Source organism: Apodemus sylvaticus, chromosome 9 (genome assembly GCF_947179515.1).
Source record: "Apodemus sylvaticus chromosome 9, mApoSyl1.1, whole genome shotgun sequence".
Lineage (NCBI taxonomy): Eukaryota > Metazoa > Chordata > Mammalia > Rodentia > Muridae > Apodemus > Apodemus sylvaticus.
The window spans coordinates 95,886,930-95,906,801 of record NC_067480.1 but is presented as its reverse complement, the minus strand read 5'-3'; the positions used below and the strand labels follow the sequence as shown (position 1 = coordinate 95,906,801).

At 35.6% G+C, this 19,872-nt stretch overlaps 1 pseudogene; it reads right to left on the bottom strand.

Moving 5' to 3' along the window:
• Positions 1-191: 191 nt before the first annotated feature.
• The window catches only part of LOC127691978 (heat shock protein HSP 90-beta-like), a 102,985-nt pseudogene continuing 83,304 nt past the window's right edge, over positions 192-19,872 (bottom strand).

Sequence of the window (19,872 nt, the reverse complement as noted above, 5' to 3'; positions counted from 1 at the left end):
ATAACTAAAAAAGAAAAAACGTAGGTGACCGTAAGTGCTAAGCTATTCCAGTTGTCTAGGATTTGTCATACTATCTGCAATCCTCTCTGTGCTTAAATAGCTTTTATATTGTAGTCTTCTCAATTCCATATGAATTTTAGATTGTACTAGTTTGATGACAAATGATATTTGAATAGTTAAAAACATTTTATTTATTCTTCATCAATGTCCAGGCTCAGTCTAGTCATCCAGTAGATGCAAATGAAGTGGGTTTGGGGATCCTCAAGTGAGAAACCAGAGGAGAGGCAAGCACTCTCAAACAGCACCATCAACTGGCCCTTGACAGCTTTGTAATTTTTGTCTGCCTCAGCTTTCAGCAACAGGGTCTTCACAATTACGAGGTCAGAATTGATCTGTAGGTGGTTTTGACCATCATGTACCACATTGTAGAGTTGTCTTGCAGTACCTGCCTTCATGATCTGCTCCATGTCTGCTGTCCAGTTGTAAATGATTGTCACAATACAGCAGGGTGAAGACACAAGCATATTGGAGATTATTACATTTTCAACATTCTTGTCTAAGATCTCCTTCAGGTGCTTGCAGAGATTAAGAAATGTTGTCTTGTTCACCTCCATTTTCTTCTTCTCTTCCTCATCCTCTGGTAGCTCCAGCCCCTTTTTCATCACTGAGACCAGACTCTTTCCAGTAAATTAATTGAGCAACTGCATGCAATACTCATCATATACATCACTTCAAAGCCCAGCTTCCGTACATGATCCATAAATGCAGAGGTGGCCACTTGATCTTTGCTCTCACCACTTATATAGTAGATGAACTTCTGTGTCTACTTCATGCAAGACACATACTTTGACCGGGAAGTCATCTTATCTCCAGACTGAGATATGATAGCAAAAGAGCTAACAGGCAGCAATGGTTAATGAAATCTTCATGGATTCAAAGGTTTTTATTTTTTTTAATTGGATATATTTTTTATTTACATTAAAATGTTGTCCCCTTTCCCAGTTTCATAGCACTCCTGGATGGCCACTATCCCATCCTCCCTCCCCCTACTTCTATGAGGGTGTTACTCCACCCATCCCTCTCCCTCCTCAATGGCCTCAATTCCCCTATAATGGGAAATCTATCGAGCCTTCATAGAACCAAGGACCTCTCCTCCTCTTGATGCCTGACAAGGCAATCCTCTGATGCATGTGCAACTAGAGGCAAATGTACCCCTTGGTTGATGGCTTAGTTCCTCAGAGCTCTGGGGGGAGGGGGTCTGGTTGATTGATATTGTTGTCCTTTCTATGAGGTTGTAAACCCCTTCAGCTCCTTCAGTCCTTTCTGAGTGTGACCCCACACTTTGCCTTGCAAAGATAGAGAAATGTACATTTGCCCATTAGTTATAATACTATATATATATATACATATATATATATATATATAAAATATTTTTATGATAAAAAATTCCCATAAAATAACTTTTCAAGTTACACAATCAATTCCTCAAAATTATTAAGAGAGAAAACCAACATTTTTTTCCTATCAGTAGTTAAGAGCACTGAACAAGCCATCATATTGATTTTTATTTGCTGACTATGAAATGAAACGTAAATGAAAGTTGCATGTTGCTCAAGCAATGGGGACATTAGAATAAGAAATCAGAACTTTAAAGTTCAGAATTGACAATCTTTCAGCAGTTGAAGAAATTTCAGATTCCGGATTATAGCTTTTTGAATGAACATTCACGTATTCAACAATAAGAAAAACTATGCTTGAGGCTTCATGTATATAGAGATAAGGCACTCAATTCTTTTTTGAAATTAGTATAAATTTACTGTAAAATTATTTATTTATTCAGTTTACATTCAGATCATAGCCTGTCTGTCCCTCTTCTCTTTCCAGTCCCATGCTCACAAATTCCTCCCCCCACTACCCCTTCACCTTCTCCTCAGAGAAAAGGGAACTCCTTGGGTTTCAGCTCACCCTGGAACATCCAGTTATCTTATGCCTAAGTGCATCCTCTCCTACTGAGTCTCAACTAAGTATTCCAGTTAGTGGAAAGGGATCCAATTACAGGCAACTGAGTCAGAGACAACCCCTGCTCTAATTATTAGGGAACCCACATTAAGACCAAGCTGCACATTTGCTACAAACAGTATAGGGGACCTAGGTCCATCCCTACATGCCATTTGTTTAGTGATTCAGGCTCTGTGAGTGTCCCCCATAGGCCCAGGCTGGTTGACTCTGTGGGTAATTTCTGGTGTCCTTGACCCTTCCACTCCTCTCAATTCTATTCCCTTCTTTTCCCTAAGAGTCCCCGAGCATGACCTAATACTGGTCTCTGCATCTATTTGCTGCTAGATGATGCCTCTCAGGAGAAAGTTATACTAGGGTCCTGTCTGGAGCAAAGAAAAGTATCATTGTGACCTCCCCCTGCCCACTGCTCTCAAGAAAAGCAGCCAGCAACCTGACCACCCACCTCCTGAAGAACAAGAAGAACCAGTTTCCAGCCTTCAGGGGAGGGGCTTGGTCTGCCTTTGTTTCTTGGGAGAGAGGCATTAAAGATGGAGACTTAAACCAGAAGCCATGTGTTTTTGTGTCTCTCCATGTGATTTCTCTTGCAACCTGTTCCTTACCCATCTCTCCTTCTAGAAAACCCACAGTTAAAATGTGTGAGCTGAACTCTACATATCATTAAGTGTCAGGGGTTGGCTAACTTATAATGGGTGTGTTTCAAGTTCAGCCAGTCATTGGCTGGCCATTTCCTCACCCTCTTTGCTACCTTTTATCTCCCCCATACTTATTGTAGTCAGGACAAATTTGGGTTTGAAGGCTTTGTGGGTGGGTTGATATCTCCCTACCATCACTGGAAGTCTCTCTGGCTACAGGAGGTGGACACTTCACTCTTGATATTTTCCCAATCCCGCTAGTAGGAGTCTCAACCACGCTTACCAGTAGATTCCCTGGAATCTCCTCCATATCAGATCTCTACTTATTCCCAGAGATATCCCCCATCAATCGCTGTCCTGTCTCCCACACCCTACCTCCTCATACTTGATCTCAATCTTCTTTCCCCTTATTACCTCACCCTCGGTGCCCTCCCTTCATCCACGTGTTATGACTACCAAAAATAACTTTTAAAACTCAGAAGAGAAATCATTATGGTGCAGTAACAGAATGAACAAATCCTTCACCTTTCTTATTGGTTCATTCTACATTTTCCAGTATCATAGTAGTGATTTCATAGATTCAAAGTTTGCCTCATGGCAAGTCTGACCATGGAAGATAAGGATCAGTTTAAAAGAAAACCTGGGAAAGCATATTTTGCTACTTTATTTAACAGTATGCAATAAATTATTTTACTCCACTAAGAGAAAAGAGAACAAACCATTCCAGAAAGGGATGTGCCTAAGAATATCATAAAAAATGAATGTAAGTTGTCATTCTGTTCTTATTTTTGGAGAAGAAAGACAATTGTAAACTAAGAGAGCAATGGAAAGAGGTAGGTAGGTAATGAGAGATAGAGAGAGAGAATAAACAGTAAATATTGTTGTATTTGCCTGTTATCAATATCGTGGCATGGAGAAAATTGCTGGATTCATATATTCTACTTGCTTTCCACAAGCAAACTTAGAATTCTTTCTCAAATTTGAGCCACTGAAGTGACAGGATTAACTTCAAGCAGTTGTTTCCGAAATTGTTTTCAATTACCTCAATAAGCGTGATCCTTCATGCAGCTCAGAGTTTGACTTTCTGAAAGCATGCATTTGTAGTAAATTGGCTCACCAATGCCTTTGCCTGAAGGATAATACAGCAACTTAGACATTCTCTCAGGGTTAACATGGTTGGGGAAACAATGTTTTGGCTATGACAAAGCAAATGTTTAGCAATACACAAATTTATTCCTTTAGTCCATGGTATTAATCCAGTAAATGCAGGATCAAATAGATTAAGTTTACTGTTAGGTAAACAATAAAATTAATTATAAAGTATAAAAGCTAAACCATAGACATTCTCTTCAACACATAAAATATACACTGTTATAAGATTCATAGAAAGGATTTTTTGGTTTATAATCTTAAGTATAAGAATAACTGAACATATAAAGGTTGTACAAGATACCCTGTGTCTGAAAAATATGCTACATTTTAAGGGAGGCAATAAAGTCTCATGCAATTTGTCTAACTTACATTATTAAAAGTAACTTTGCAACTTGTTGTATTAAAGAAGACACACAGTCCTATTATCAATTTTGCCAGTATTTAATGTGATTACCACTACCTATGAATATCCTGTGGTTTTCACAAACCATCCCTATCATTTGCATTTCTGTTTCCTCATGTTGTAACTTAGGAATGTCCCTTCAATAATCATACCCTTTCACATCACTATGGGGTTGTGTATAATAGACTCCACAAATTGAAAGCATTCATATTTCCCTTCTCAATTAGCATACACACCCACAAGACAAACACCAAGAGTTGTGTGTAAAGAGCATAGACACTTCCAGCCAATATCCCTTTTCTCACAAAACTCAGTGTATCAGGATCCCAGAAATTTCCTGTTACCATATAACCAAATGACTTCATGAGACATTCCTCTACCTCTTCATATCTATTCTTCTCTAATTGGGGTGTGCAAATTCCTACACATGTGCAGGTCTGAAAAGTTGCCTAACAACACAGCTTTCTATGGGAAAAGTGAAATACACTGTACAATATCATTGCAAGCTGTAGTGAGCATATTCACCAGAGTAGATGTGTTATTGTGTAGCAAAGATGGGAAGAGCTGCAAGTTAGTTCTCTATTTGCACAGTTTTCCTGTGGAATGGATGTAGGAAACTCAGAGTACATATCCCTAATAAAGTTCATTTCTCACAAATGGGAGAGACATAGATATGAGAGAAAGAGAGAGAGACAGAGAGAGACAGAGAGAGAGAGAGAGAGAGAGAGAGAGAGAGAGAGAGTAAAGATGGGTACGCTTGATGGCAAATTGTATAAAAACCTTAATGAAAGCCTAAATGGCAACTATTTAATACGATTTTATTTTAATAAGGGAGTTGTTTATTATTATTATTTTTATAAATCTGCAATTTTGAATCAAACCCAGAGCATAACACACATTCAAAACAAGATCGACTTCCAAACTATACTTTTAATTTAGAGTACTAATTTTTCTTACAGTGATCTATGAAGCAATTAATTCATTAGTTCTTTTATACCAAAAGAAATTGCAAATATGGGAATGAAATATAGGTCACTTTCCCTTGTGATCAAAAGACTCGAAATATGAACAAATCAATGTAGAAATATTTTTAATTAATTAAATCTAATAAAATAGGAAGGAATCAAAAAGGAAATAATACTGAAAATCCAATAAAAATAATAAAAAGGACTGGGTGTCCAAAACTGTATTAGATAAAAGAAAAATGCTTTTGATTTATTTTCAGGGAGGATTAATCAGAGGAAGTTGAAAACAATAAAAATTATATTAATAGTATAATTTATATATCACTGTATAAAAATAACCCACCATATGTTGAGGGTCATTCTCTCCTCTGCCAATCTGGACATCATTTAATTTGTGGATTATGTCCTGGGTATTTAAAGTTTCTAGGCTAATATCCACTTATCAGTGAGTACTGATAATACTATGATTGATCTTTTGAGACTGGGTTACCTCACTTAATATGATGTTCTCCAGCTCCATCCATTTGTCTAAGAATTTCATGAATTCATTGTTTCTAATGGCTGAATAGTACTCCACTGTGTAAATATACCACATTTTTTGTATCCATTCCTCCATTGAAGGACACCTAGGTTCTTTCCAGCTTCTGGCTACTACAAATAGGGCTGTTATGAACATAGTGGAGCATGTGTCCTTATTGCATGCTGAAGAATCCTCTGGATATATGCCCAGGAGTGGCATAACAGGGTCCTCAGGAAGTGTAATGCCCAGTTTTATGAAGAACCTCCAGACTGATTTCCAAAGTGGTTGCACCATTTTGCAATCCCACCAGCAGTGGAAGAGTGTTCCTCTTTCTCCACATCCTCGCCAACACCTGCTGTTTCCTTTTTCTGCTGAGTTTTTGACCTTAGCCATTCTGACTGGTGTGAGGTGAAATCTCAGTGTTGTTTTGATTTGCATTTCCCTAATGATTAATGATGTTGAACATTTCTTAAGGTGTTTCTCAGGTCTCTGAAGTTCTTCCTGTGAAAATTCTTTGTTTAGCTGTGTATTCTACTTTTTAATTGGGGTTATTTGGTTCTCTGGGTTCTACTTTCTTGAGTTCTTTGTATATATTAGATATTAGTCCTCTCTCAGATTTAGGGTTGGTGAAGATCCTTTCCCAGTCTGTTGGTTGATGTTCTGTCCTTTTGACGGTGTCTTTTGCCTTACAGAAACCTTGTAGTTTTATGAGGTCCCATTTGTCAATTCTTGATCTTAGAGCATAAGCTATTGGTGTTCTAGAGCAAGAGAACATCATACTAAGTGAGGTAACCCAGACTCAAAAGGTGAATCATGGTATGCACTCACTAATAAGTGGTTATTAACCTAGAAAACTGGAATACCCAAAACATAATCCACACATCAAATGAGGTACAAGAAGAAAGGAGGAGTGGCCCTTTGTTCTGGAAAGACTCAGTGAAGCAGTATAGGGCAAAACCAGAACGGGGAAGTGGGAAGGGGTGGGTGAGAGGACAGGGGGAAAGAAGGGGGCTTATGGGACTTTCGGGGAGTGGGGGGCTAGAAAAGGGGAAATCATTTGAAATGTAAATAAAAATATATCGAATAAAAAAAATAAAAGGAAAAAAAGAAAAAAAAAAGAAGGAGAATCCAGTTACCCTTAATCTATGGAAAACAACAAACAAACTAAAGACAAAACAAAACTCCATCTTGGAAGCATAGGCTGTAATTCAAACTATGGAAACATGGAAGGGTGTTGAGGTTTGGTCTGTTGTTATGTATTGTACTGCTAAGTGCAGGAGTGCCCCGAGACCTTGTTACCCCAGAGGTGAAAGAGTTCTCACATAGACCCAAGTGAGGCTATATGACCTGGCCAACAAATTACTTTTGATTTGTGATTTATGAATATAGATGCTTATAGCCTACAACTGGGCAGAATTGAGGTAGGCAGGGCTTTGTGTTTCCGGCCTCGGGGGTCAAAGGAGACCACAAAATGTAAGAAGAAAGTGGAAAGAGAATAAAGATGCCACAGGTTAGTAGTAAAGTAACCATGGCTAGAAGGGCTGGCTAACTGAAGTTAAGAGCAGTCCAGAAGAAACACAGTAATAACTTGGGGTTATCGATAGGAAAGTAGATTCAACTAACATAGAGGGCAGATATTTACCCAGCTCTACCTCTGATTAAGGCATATTGTAAATAATAAAAGTTGTGTGTCTTAATGATCAAAGGCAGGGTAGAAGCCCTGGATAGGGATTAAATATTTTCTACAACAAAAGCCAGGCTTGCTCAGTTGGTGAATTTCTAATAGAGTGAGAGATCCTATTTCACAAATCAAGACATCAAACACAGTCTCCACAATACACAAGTCCACATACAATTATATATATATATATATATATATATATATATATATATATATATATGTGTGTGTGTGTGTGTGTATGTGTGTGTGTGTGTGTGTGTGTGTGTGTAATATATAATGCTCATAAAGTAATAGAATAATTGTCAAGCTTAATTAATAAAAAATAATCAAATTTACTGGTGTAGGATAGTATTCACAAATCATATACTTTGGACAAAATATGTAACTTGTAACTTGAATTGCTGATCTAATTGTCATCTTAAAGGCTTACTGTTGAATAACTTTACTCTTTCTAATTTTTTCTGAAATTTGGCTGGCTTGTTCAAGTCAGCTGTTCTGGCCCAAATTCCTCTCCAAGAAGACTGATTGAATCTGACTTCTCTCTGCTTCTTACTGAATTGATCTGCCTGACTGCAAACTAACTCTGGCAATTTGTTCTAATCTTCTGGCCCCTTACACTCTGGCTTCACTTGCATCTGCTGACAATGCACTGAACTTCATGAACTCACAAACTCCCTCCACCACACTCTGCACTGACTCCTAAATGACTGAACTCAACTCCATTGTACTGAACTCAACTGACTAAATAGGACTGACTCTCTTTCCCAGCACTGAAGTAGACACTCTTTCCTGTATGTTTCCTGAGTACAGGGAGAATACTATTTCTGATTAATTTTGTCAAAACTCTCTTTGATTACTCACTTGTCTGCCCCTCAATGAACAACACTTTCAAACATGGCTGTTGCCTTTTACAAACTAACTTTACCTACATCGTTTGTGATTAAGGTGTGTACTAAGAATATGTTTGTATTCCACCCAGAATAGTCACATTACTGGATTAAAATGCTTCCACAAGAAACATTTGCAAAATTAGACTCTAGAATCATTTAATTTTCACTCGTCCATTAAAGCAAACTTAAATCTAATAGAAAAGGCAAGACCCATTCTGAGTATGCTTACATTTTTAAGCAATATGACAACAGCAATAAAATAAAATAAGCTTTAAATTTTATAAATATAAGGAACATTATATTGATTAAGCTGATATTTAGCAACATACTTGTATACCCATATACATATGTGAATGAAATGTCAATTAGTCCAAAAAAATTCATGAATTTGAAAAGGAATGCCGGAAGCTATATGGGAGGGTTTGAAGGGATGACAAGGAAGGAAGAAATGTTGTCATTATAATCTCAAAGATAAAAGAAAGAAAAGAGGTAGAGTGATGATGCGCTAGGAATTTAACAAGGATCAATATACTCAAGTAAGATTCTGCTTCAGTCCTTAAATGACAGTATAACCAAAATATATTAAGGATATTTGTGAGTAAGGAAGAACCTAGGTAACTCAGGAAACTATAGGTGAGACCACCTACATGGTGGTTAGGTTATACTGAATGAAATCCTTCTTACTGAAATACTTAGAACTGAGACCAGATGTACCTGTGTAACTCATGAGAATTTCAGTAGGTAAGGGGTTAAGTGCTGAGAGTCCTGATGTATCTTCTTGGGAACATAAACATGTTTCTTTATACTATCCTGGTTTTTTTTCATAGTTTTTTTTAAATTTATTGATATATTTATTTACATTTCAAATGATTTCCCCTTTTCTGGAACCCCACTCCCTGAAAGTCCCATCAGTCCCCTTCGCTCCCCCGGTTTTCCCACCCAACCCTTCTCCGCCATCCGAAGTTCTTCAGGTGAGAATTCTTTGTTTAACTCTGTACCCCATTTTTTAATAGGGTTGTTCGGTTTTCTGGAGTCTAACTTCTTGAGTTCTTTATATATATTGGATATTAGCCCTCTATCTGATGTAGGATTGGTGAATCCTGTTTACAGATGTATACAGGACTTAATCTAGAATTACCATTTTTGTACCATTTTTTTAATTCAATGTATTTTTTATTTACATTTCAAATGATTTCCCCTTTTCTGGTCCCCCACTCCCCGAAAGTCCCATGAGCCCCCTTCCCTCCCCCTGTTCTCCCACCCACCCCTTCCCACTTCCCTGTTATGGTTTTGCCCTATACTGCTACACTGAGTCTTTCTAGAAACAGGGGCCAACTCCTCCACTCTTCTTGTACCTCATTTGATGTATGGATTATGTTTTGGGTATTCCAGTTTTCTAGGTTAATAACCACTTATTAGTGAGTGCATACTATGGTTGATCTTTTGAGACTGGGTTACCTCACTTAGTATGATGTTCTCCAGCTCCATCCATTTGCCTAAGAATTTCATTTTTTATAAGACCCTTGAGGTATATAGATCCTCTTCGGGAGAAATTCATTGTACTGGCTTAGGTGAATTTAGCAAAAAAGAAGAGGTGCCAACTGACTGACAAGCAAAGCAGAATATGAAACCTTGATATTCTTATTATGCCTTTTCTTTGTACATATGGAATAACCTAATGTCAATCTGCTTTTCAAAAACTGTGAATAGTGATGAATTTTATTATTTTACTTTCTTAATGTTTGATATGATGAATAAGTGCTTTCAACACTGAGAAGGACCAACTAATTCATATACACTTATATATTTAAATATGTATTATTCATTCTATACCATCATAATTCTTGCCTTAGTAGAGTTGAAAATGTTATATCATAGACCAGCAGGATCTCCTTCCTGTTGTTTGTGGTATCCTTTACATGAATGTAATTGACTTTCATAGCTTAATATAATTTTAATTACATTTAAATGATTGCTTGTGTGTAAATATGTGCATTGCCTGTGCATGCCAGAGGCATCAAATGTTTTTGGAGCTGAAAATCCAACTGGTTGTGTTCAGCTTACATGACTGATAAGATCAAAAGTTGAGTGTGCCAGAAGAGTGTTTTATGCTCTTAAAAAGTGAGCCATCCTCTGATCTCAAAGCTTGATATTTTTGTCCTCCGTTTCAAGATGCTTGTCTACCAGAATCTGTGTAAACCTTTTTTGTTTTTTTTCAGAAGGCCTTGTAAAATATTTTGACTGGAAATTTTATTAAATGACAACATTTGGGAACTAAGACAACTCATACTGTTAGTAACTTTAATTAGTAAGAGATTCTTAATAAACACATTTTTGTGTATGATTACATATAGTACTACATATGCATATATATAAATATATATGAACACATATATAAATATATGCATAAACTAAATATTTAGTGTTATTCTAATTTTAATTTCAGGACTCTGGTTATTCTTCAGGCTTTATAATTCTTATCTCATTTCTTCTACATACATTTATTTCCCCAAAATGTTCCTCAAAATGTTCAATAATACAAACCCCAATTGAGAAAATATTTCTCATTAATCACCTGTTTAATCACTTTACATATAATATTTTGGAATCAGTGATGTAACAATTTTACTGCCCATTGTTGAAAATAGTTAGATATTTTCAGTATTCTGAGACTTGTGCTACATTTTGGAAGTTGTATTTATTTATTAATAGCTCTAATAAAAAATATTTGCACATAAAGTCAATATCTATGTTATGGGATCGCAGTGCCCGTTTGAAAACCTGTTCAGTCTATCAAGCCAGTGGAATTTTTATCAAATCTGTAAAGATCTGCATCAGAATAATAAATAATAATTCTAGATCAAGCTCTGTATTCAGTTCAAATAAGATAGTATAGAGAAGCATGTTTATGTTCCAAAGAAGATACATCAGGACTCTCAGCACTTAACCCTTTACCAACTAAAATGTTCATGAGTTGTACGGGTGCATCTGGTCTCAGTTCTAAGTGTTTCAGTTCAGGATTCATTCACAAGGATTTCATTCAGTATTTCATTCAGTGAGATTATTGTTATTTCACTAAGCAATCAGTGTGGTTAAGTAATATTCTGAGTATGAATAATCTCATGGGATAAATTTAGAATATACACCAAATATGCTTGAAAACATATATTGAGAATATGCAATATAAAATCAATTCTAGCTCACTTTCTGGTGAGAAAAGAGTGATGTCAGATAAATGAATGATAGATAAATAGATAGACAGATAGACAGATAGATGATAGATAGAGAACATAAATGATAGAGTCATAAATACATAGAAAATAGGTAGCTCAAAAGATAGTTCTATATAGATAGGAATAAAAGAGATGATAGAAAAACAGACTGACAGATAGGAAATAAAGAGAGAAAGGTAGTGAAGAAGTGCGGAGAGGAAGAGAAAGAGAAGAAGGCTTGTTCATTAGAGAATATTTAAAACTATGCTATGTTGTGAAATTGTACTGTATACTATAAGTGGATACATAAAGCTTTAGAGATAAAAATATACCCCACAAATAAATTCAATTCTGAAAAATACAACTCTAAAAATACCATCAAAAAACTGTATTTGTTACAACAAATGCTGTCATTTTATTTTGCATAATCTCAGTATCTTTCTCGATTTCTACTTTGTTGTTTCTACAGGTTTCTTCCTGCTCCATGCAGCATTAGCCTATGCAATGGCACAAAGAGGACCACCTAGGAGGGAGAAATGCAGCAGATACAGCCTATGCTTCCTAGCATCAGCTCAGGCTTTTCCACAGAAAGGATTATGTCACCTAGAGACGCATGCTCAGATATTGCTGCTGCAGAACCTCTTTAGGCCCTTATTCCTCAACTCCTGATCCTGCATTAAGATAAGTTAAGCAATGTGTAGATGTTACATGAACCCTGTACTGGAATCCCAAGACTAAGTTGCATATTAAGTCATTTTTCAAGACAATTATAATGAATAAAATGTTAATATGTGTGACTGAAGTTGTACAGTGTGCTCTAGCAAATTCAATTAACAACAAAAGTCTCAAATTTACAATTACTAACCTTATCTCATGTGAGTTATAAAGATTAGTAGTGAATTAAAAACATTTTTATAATTATGTATAAAAGAGTATCAAAAATATAACATCTTAGCTTAACAATTTGTGGTCTTTGAAGTCCACTTATTGTGTCATGAAAATATATAGCCTCAATGTGAATGCTAAAATACCTTACTCTGTTTCAAATCTCCAAGTTTCTATATATCATTGACTCAATTTAAAGAAAATTCTAACTGGGGCCAGAGAGATAGTTTTGCAGTAAAGAGTACTGACTTTTCTTCCAGAGGTCTTGAGTTCAATTCCCATCAACCACATGATGACTCACAACCATCTTTAATGGGATCTAATGCCCTCTTCTGGTGTTTCTAAAGATAGCTAAATTGTACTCATAATAAATGATATGTACTCATATAATAAATGTAATAAATATAATATATTATAAATAATAAATAAAATATGAGAACATATTAATTATAAACATAAATAATTGTTTTAAAAGAAACCTCTAACTACAGTCTTAAAAATCAGAAACACTTTCATAATAGATTTCCTTATTCTTCCTAGGTTGTCATTTTCCCAAGTTAAAATTCCATTTGTATTGCTACTTAGTGTAACCTCTAGCTAATAATTCTCATTTCCATAATCAAACTGTGCAAGAAATGATATTGACATGTCAATACAATTTAAAATAGCATCATAAGTACCTTTCATATAACTCAGAATTCAGGACAAATTTTAATGTACTTTATTTGAACTTTTTTTAAAGAACAGTGAGTTCAATTTCAGTTTCAAATTGTTGCAGGTTGCAATGACCAGATACAGCCTTTATTCTGGCTTTGATGTCAAGAGAAAAGAATGAAGATTTAGAAAGAAAAGTTTCTCATAATTTTCAATTCATAATTTTCAATATTCACAAATTTCAAATATGAGTTTTATGCTATAACCATGTTAAATTTGTTCACCAAATCCATGTGACATGTTATTAGCATCAACTTTATTTGACTGTAATGAATTCTCCAAATGTCATATTCTTACTTCATAAAAGTGTCTGTTTACCCCTTGATATCCGTTATGTTTATAATGTGTTCATAAAAACCAGCACTTCTGTTTGAATACTTGTGCCTATATTTATCTCACACCACTGATAATACTTGCATTTTAATTAAATTTGTACAATTTCTACAATAGAACTTTCAAGCAGAACTTAGAATCTCTGCATTAAATCATAGCTGGTGAATATAGAACCAATCAGTCTCTATCTGAAGAATATCTGACTTATATGTCTCTATATACACACATCACTTTACTGCAAACAGTTCTTATCATTTTGCAGAGGTTTATTTAAATCAGAAGAAAAATCACTGACTCAAATCAGCATGGAATTACATTCTCAATCCACTCTGTTTTTCCCAATGGTATAGTCTGATGCACTAAAACCTTTCTTAAATTAATTTTGTTTTAAATCAAGGATACTGTATGCATTCATCATTGAAAGAAACACCAGTTTATACTTTCATGAAGTGAATGAATTCTCTGTCTCCCACATTAGCAGCCATCACATTAGGATTAATGTCAATTCAATTTGCCCTGTTCCAAAACTTTTTTTTTATTAGAATGGCAAAACACATTTCTGGCTGGCCTCATATTCCATATTTCACTGTCCCTCTCTTGGTCTCTTGGCTTTTCATAATCTGTAATAAAAGATTTCACTTTGATACCTATAGGATATATTCTTTATAAATCAAATAATAAAGACAAGTGAACATGCAATAAAATGATCCCCTGCCTGCACTAATCCATCCCTAAGGCCACTTCCTAAAATGACAGTTTTAGCAGTTTTATTTCTTGGTTTAGATCTATAACGTTAAATATTAGACATTTTTCTTGGATAGTAAATAGCAGATACTACTGATGAAGTTTCTTTTGTAAAAAATGCTTAATTCACTCATGTATCCAATACCTATCTTTCTCTATATTTCTTGGCTAATTAGAAGAGGTAGATTAATTTTCAACTTCCATATGTAATGCTGTTCTTTATCTATTCAGTATTACAAATATTAAATAATCATTTTCTTCACTTATTTCTATTCAGTACTTGATTTTCCACAATGTACAAAAGTAATCTTTTTTGTTTTCTGAAGATACTTTTTATTAATTATTTTATTTACATTTAAAATGTTGTCCCTATTCCCAGTTCCTCCCCCACAAGCCTCCCACCACATTCTCCTCCCCTTTACCTCAACAAGGTTGTTCTACCATCACCCACCTTCTCCCACCACACCCTCAAGCAATTCCCTGCTTTGGGGCATTAATCTTCTGCAGTACTCATTCCCTCCTACGAAGGCCAAATAAGGCAGTTCTCTAGAAATCTTTTAAGACTTTCTTCTCATATACATTTTGTATTTCAAATTCACAGCCCCAAAATTTTGATAGATACAAGTTGTATGTAGATGTTTGCCTAGCTGTTAAGATTGGGTAAGAAAGAGGAAGCCTGAGATAAAAATCTGTATGAGCATTTGGACATCCACTTCACAAGTTATAATCAATGTTAGTCTAGGGAAAAAGTACACATGGATGAACCCAAGGCTCCAACTGCATATGTAGCAGAGGATGGCATTCTTGGGTATCATTGGGAGGAGAGGCCCTTGGTCCTGTGAATGCTCAATGTCCCAGTGTAGGGGAATTGAAGGGCAGGGAGGCAGGATTGGGTGGTAGTTGGGGGAGTACCGTCTTAGAAACAGGGGAGGCGAGATGGGATAGGGGATTTTTTCAGGGGAACCAATAAAGGGGATAACATTTGAAATGTAAATATAGAAAATATCCAATTAAAAAAAGATGAGAAAATGAAGAAAAACATGGAGATATAGGCAAAAACAGACAGAAATGGTACAGGAGAATGGAGAACAAAAAACCTAGAAATTTGTACAACCAGATCTCAAAGCTGAGAGATAGGTCCTCTTGTGCACAAAGCTCGGAATCTGTGGTTTTCAGACATGAAAATACTGTGAAAGGGATAAAGAGATTCATCTTATTCCCTTACCCAATACCAGATAACGTATGTTTCCCTCTCCCCCCTACTGCCCCCAGTCCACCTTCCCTCCCAGCTTCTTCTCTCTCTCTCTCTCTCTCTCTCTCTCTCTCTCTCTCTCTCTCTCTCTCTCTCTCTCTCTCTCTCTCTCTCTCTCTCTCTCTCTCCATTTGTGATTGCTTTGTTCTCCCTCCCAAGTGGAACTGAGGCGTCCTCACTTGGGCCCTTCAACTTGTTGAACATTTTGAGTTCTGTGGACAGTATCTCAGGTACTCTGTTCTTTGTAGTAAGAACATACCATACTTGTCCTTTTTGGTCTGAGTTACCTCACTCAGGATATTTCCTAGTTCCATCCATTTGCCTGCAAAAGTTAAGATGTCCTCATTCTTAATAGCTGAGTAGTATTCCATGTGTAAATGAACCACATTTTCTGTATCCATTCTTCTGTCATGGGACATCTGAGCTGTTTCCAGCTTCTGGGTATCACAAAACAGAAAGAATGGAAATAGACAACCTGAGGAGATAGAAGGTTGGGGAATCCTCTAGAATGTACCAGAGACCTGGGAGGTGAAAGACTCTCAGGACTCAAAGAGCGAGACCTTAGATGAAATGAACAAGAGTAGGGAGAGAGCTTATAAAGCCCACCTCAAGCAGGAATACAGGGAATCAAATGGGGGAGAGGGGGACCATACCACATTCACAACTCTGACCCATAAGGAGTCTGAGGAAAAAGTCCAGTGACAGGCCCAAAGTAGGATCCAGCTCAAGGGGAGTCCCAAGGCCTGACACTATTACTGAGGCTATGGAACACTCACCAAAATGGATCAAGCATGACCACACTACAGAAGACCCAACAAGCAGCTGAAAGAGTCAGATGCAGATATTTGCACCCAACCAATAGACAGAAGCAGCTGACCCCTGTTGTTGAATTACGGAAAGCTGAAAGAAGCAGAAGAGAAGGGCAATCTTGTAAGAGGACCAGCAGTCTCAATTAACCTGGAACCCCAAGATATCTCAAACATTCGACCACCAAGAAGGCAACATATACCAGCTGATATGGGGCTCCCCAACACACATACAGTAGAGGACTGACAGGTCTGTGTTCATTCAGAGATTATGCAGCTAGCCCTCAAGGCACTGGAGAACCCAGGGAGTTTAGAGATTAGGGGGGTTGGGGGTGAGGACATTCATGTGGAGACAGGGGGTGGGGAGTAGGCATGAATGTGGAACAGTCAGAGGGTAGACGTGGGGTGGGGTGGGGATAAAATATGGAGTGTAAAAAATTAATTAATTAATTAATTAAAAACAAGTAAGGAGATTCAAATGTTTTAAGGTGAACTAAGTCTAATGAAAAGGAAGACTTACCCACTATCTAGAGTACAACTGATCCTGCTATCCTTACTCAATAATAGAAGCCTAATAATAAGACGGCTTAATATTTAGGGAAGTATAAGTATTTAATATGAGCTCTACTATTATTTAACACAAGAAGGTGATGATTTAAAATATGAAAACTCAAAAAAATAAAGATATTAAAACTAATGATCAAGGAAGAAAATATTCTGTGAAAACAGAAAAGGAGATAATTTAAATATTGATATTCCCACGCTAGTAAACATGTAAAGGTACTTCTCAGGAAAGCCTAAACATAGGTATGTATACTAGAATGTTTATTATATAAACACGAAAGACATGAAAAAAGTGTCAAATGGAAATGTTTTATAAATGGACCAAAAAAACTTACCAACTGAATTCAGAGGTATCCGTAAACTTGAAGAAAAACAAACAGAACTTACCAAACTGAGTCACAAATGAGACTCACAGAGGAATCAAAGTTCTGAGAGCATGATAACTTTATATCACAAGGTGAAAAAATGCAGCTATATCAAGGAAGTGTTTAATAATTTTTCAAAATGAAAGAGAAAATTTAATCATGAATATCAAATACAATACATTCTTAAATATTAAGTAAAGATAAAATGCATTTAATGAAATCATGTGAAAATTGTACAAAAAATATAAAAAGCAATTCTTTACAAAACTCCATAGAAATAACTTAGATTTCTTCAACAATGTAAGAAAGAAGGAATGAAGCTAAGCTTAATAAATTCTAAGAATGTTAGAAAAGAATTATTTTGTGCTCAGAAATATCTTCTTCCCAAGTGAAAGTCAAAAGACAAAATCTCTGAAACTTGAATTGAAAATCAAGACATGCCTTTGAGATTGAACACTGAAAGCATGTGAGGTATCACATCTCTAGGAATAGACTAAGAAAGGAGCAAAAGTATAGTAGCATAACTTTAAATTTTGATCCCTTAAAAGTAAAAGTAATATTATATACCTCATGATGCCTGTGTCATTTGCAGTTGTGAACCATGTGACTCTATTCCCATACAACAGAGATAGACTGGGAAATCATATTATAATAGAGTTCTTATATTTTTATAGCATAGAAACATATATTTTGACAGGTAAGATGAAGATACAACTGACATGTTTATGTCAACGAAAATCATAAACTATTAATAAGATTTGTGATATTAAAACATGTGTTTATGTGTGCAAGCAACTGACTGTGCCCCTAGGCATGCAGGTATGACAGAGATCAACACTGGGTATCTTACTATACTGCTTAATAACTTAATATTTGAGATTATATCTCCCACTTAATTTGGAGCTAATTGGTGGGCACTTTTGGCTGACCAACATGCCAAAAGTCCTATGTCTCCATTCCCCAATTATATATGAGCACTACGCCAAATACTTTAAAAAAATACGTGTACTTGGAATTGGACAAAGCTCTGTGACAGCAGCAAGAGCTCTACTCAGTAAGCCATCTAGGAAGTCTTCATAATTATTTTTGAAAACATCATATAATGTAAATTTAAATGCTTGCTACAAATAAGGAAACAAAGTAATAATTCAAATAAAGATAAACATATACTAGCTATTTATTTAGTCTTAACTATATTAATAAACTATACAAATGTTATAAGTTCAATAGAAAGGAATAAAATTATTTTGAACATATGTATAAGCAGGGTTAAATGAAATAATATAAAATATATGAAAGAATACTTATATGATCATAAAACTTATATTATTAAAATTGAAAGTTAAAGTAACATTCCATAGTATGGAAACATGGTGTGTATTACAAAAGCAAATAGCAGGTATGAGAGAGCAGGAAGATTAAAGCTAACATCTAAGCTGGGTGTTTCTGGTACATTCATTTAATACTAGGAGAGGCAAGCAGATTTTGGTAAATTCAAGGTCAGCCTGGTCTTCAGACCTGCTTTTATGGTAGTCAAGGCTATATAAAGAAACTCTCAAAAACACACAAAAAAATCAATATTTAAGAAAAATATCTAAATATAAAGACAAGACTGCAATTGTCTAGAATAATCAATGGTAGATCAAACATATCAAGAAATTTAAGTAACTTTTGGAGATAAGAATGTAATTTGTAAACACTATAATAATAAAAAAGAAATAACAAAAATTAAGAAATAATACCAATAGTTAAAAATTATTTTATTGCCTAGTTAAGGTTTCTATTGTTTGATAAAACATCATTTGATTGCTGTGACCTCTAGCCAAAATTATAAAAACAAAATTACTCCATTTTGGCAAAAATAGTCAGATATTAAGTCCCTTCACATTTTATAAAATATATGTGATATATTCACAGAACAGACAGCCGATTTTCAGTAACTTTATTTGTTTCTTGTTACTAATGACTGAAATCCCCTTTTCCCCTAAGCATGTTCCTTTCAAGGGGGACTGTCCTGAGGTGTATCAGTCTCCCGTACAGCCCAGGTCAGCCATTCCTCCTCTAGATCTTTATATTAAACTGCACATAGTTAATTTGTATAGTTATTCTGGAAGTTGCTTTGGAATATATGACCAAGAGGTAAAATTTTATATGTATTATATAAATGTATATATAATATAAAAATATATAAATGTATATATTATTTCATAATATATACATGTAAAATTTATCTTTATCTGCAGTGTGTTGTTCTGTAAATTGATGAACACCCTTCTTCTCCTCCCTTGTCTTTCTCCCTCTCTTTTCCTCTTCACCTTGTCTAATGATTTTGCTCTCTGTTGACCCCAGCCAGCTCTTCTATATAAAGCTCCCCTGTCTCTTGCTCTTCTGCTTTTGCGCTCTGTCTGATGTGTGCCCTGTGTTCTTTGAGGTATTTTTACTCTGGACACACTCTGTAGACTAAACACGCTGGCTTCCTGCTGATCTATTTTCTTTAAATTGATGGTCTTCTTTCTTTTACTTTTTCTTATATATTTGTGGATCCCCATAGCTGTTTTCAAACTTACAGAAGTGCATTTTGTTTTCTAAACTCACAGCTTAAGAGTGCTCTGCTCTGTTTCTCTCATGAGTTTTTATATGAAAGGAAGTGATGGGACTTCTGAAGAGCCTGATACACTCTCCTGTCCTATTGTATTTCCAACTTTGCTTTGCTGTGTGATGTAGACAGCAGCCAC